The following is a 2605-nucleotide window of genomic DNA, read 5'->3' on the forward strand; positions in this document are numbered from 1 at the left end:
GGATTATTTGCTCAGCATATAGATTGAATAAGTGTGGAGAAAGGATACAACCCTGACCCACTCCCTTCTTGATTTTAAACCATGTAGTGTCCCCATGTTCTGTTCAAATGACAGCCTCCTGGTCAAGGTACAGATTCCTCATGAGTACAATCAAGTGCTCGGGAATTCCCATTCTTTCAATGTTATCCATAATTTTTCATGATCCACACAATCAAATGCCTTTGCATGTTTCCTATAGGTTACATTATTTTCATTTAGTGACATTTATGCATAAGTTTTGTACTTCTATACTGCATTATAAAGATGACTAACTAATCTGAGTATATTTTAATTTAAACATTTCTTCAGTTCAGTATTGTCTACAAAATCATAGAATCTGTTGTCCAGTTTTGTTAGCTTATATTGACAAGATACATAAAAATCACATACATGACACTAAGTCAAATATAATTTATAAAAAAAGACCAGAAAAGTGGAGAAGATATAAATATGTTATTTAAAAAATTCTATACAGTATTGATATATGATGAACACTTTTAAATAAATTAAGAGAATAAGGAAACATAATGATGATTGAAATGGTCTCAATCAGTTGATCAACACTTCATAAAGAGGAAATAGTGCAAGTTATTAATCCTAAAAGAGAGCTTACAGTTCTTCTGAACATTAAAAAAATTAGTAGAAATAATAAAATAACATTTAAAAAAGTGAACCAAAATATAAGTTTAAAAAATTAACGATATTAACTGAATGCAAACAACATTTGTGGTAACCAATAAAGATGTTTAGCCATTGAATATATAGAAAATTCAAAACAAGAACTGTCTTAAAAAAAATCTTTGAATAACGGAGAAGATTAAAACAGCTATTGCAGAATATGTATCAGAAATTTAAAAACAAAAGAACAAGATAAAAGAATACATTAGCAATCTCTCTGATCAATATTTATGGGATACTCTAATCAGGAATTAATTGTCAATTCTTAACTTTACAATATTGCCTTATTAGAAATTTTAAAATAAACAAGTGAGACATTTTGAGAATTAATCTTGGACAATGTAATGAGCATATAGAAAAGAGGATGAAGACAATTTTTTTTTTTAAAGCAAACCACAGAAGTTCAATATAAGTGATATATTGAAGTTTGCTGACAGAGTATAGAAAGGTGGGATTTGCAAATGATTTGCAAGTTAACATCAATGATATATCACTGCATGCAGGTTTTCAACCTCATGAACTTTTTTGTTTCAGGTCCAAAAAGTGTTGCAAGATGAGAGTACTGAATTTGTTCATGTGATAAGACCACATTGATTTCAATGGTTTAGTTAAAAATTAGTAAGTGAAAAGAAAAGGAAGATTATAATTTTTATGTACATAAGATAAACATAAAGAAGTATTCATCCAGAAGAACATCAACAGAACAGTCAATATGATTAGGATACTTCTCTTTCCTTAACGTGTTTCAGTTTTCCAAGATTCTTCAATGTTAACAAACACCATTTCTTTGTACTTTATAGCAATATTTATTTGATTATAATTCCAACAATGTAAAGTGTGGTGATTTATTTAGAACCTAATATTTTAGCTATCAGTTTGTAGGATCTCTGGTAGAGTAGTGCCTAAGGCACTTAACTGCTTACCAGAAGGCTGGCAGTTACAACCCAGCAGCCATTCCTCGGAAGGAAGATGGGGCAATCTACTTTCATAGTGATACGTCCTTGGAAACCCAAGGAGGGGTCACTATGAGTTGGATCCAACTCAATGGCAGTAAGTTTTTTTTGGTTTTGATCTATTTGTGTATCAATCAAATTAACCTAAAATAATTTACACATCAGTGACTGTTCTTCATAGCAAGGTATTATGCATTCAAAATACTGCAAGGATGTGCCACTTCTACTCATAATGGCCACCATTCCTAGTACTGCATTAAGTGCTTTACATTTTTTGACATATTTAAACTTTAGTATAACTATAAGGACAAAAAATATTATATCTTTTCCACAGTTAAGTGAACTGAAGCATAAAGTTTTAATAATTTATTATAAATCATGCAGTTTAAAGAGTAGCCAATCTAGAATTTAAACCTTTGAATATCTAATTCTAAAATATATAGTACCACTGTACTATATATTTCTATGCTTAACACATAGAGTTACTTTTGAAATTGTTATCATTGTTACAAAAATGTAGTCATTATCCATAAGTAAATCATCTGAAATTATGAATGTATAGATGTAGGCATGACGTAGTTTATGACCATATTACTTTTCCCTAGTTTACACAATAGTTCTCTTAAAAGCATAAATATTTAGACTACAGCTTTAATTTATATTTCATGTTCTTTAATTACAATATAGAATTCTACAATGATATTTTTTGGAAAAATCAAATATCATATAGAGCCAAGTGTAAAAATGATAAACAGAAATAGAGAATGATTGAAAGAATAAATTGTTTCTAGAGAGAAAAATTATCTAGGAAGGAAGAAAGAATATATGAAATTTAAGAGTTTACATCACTGTCATCTTAAATGCTTGGTGCTCTCTCTTTTCTGTATAACTCTAATGAGAGCATTTTTCACTTCTTTATTCCTTAGACTATAAAT

Source organism: Orycteropus afer, unplaced genomic scaffold (genome assembly GCF_000298275.1).
Source record: "Orycteropus afer afer isolate SDZICR_OR568_19922 unplaced genomic scaffold, OryAfe1.0 scaffold01603, whole genome shotgun sequence".
Lineage (NCBI taxonomy): Eukaryota > Metazoa > Chordata > Mammalia > Tubulidentata > Orycteropodidae > Orycteropus > Orycteropus afer.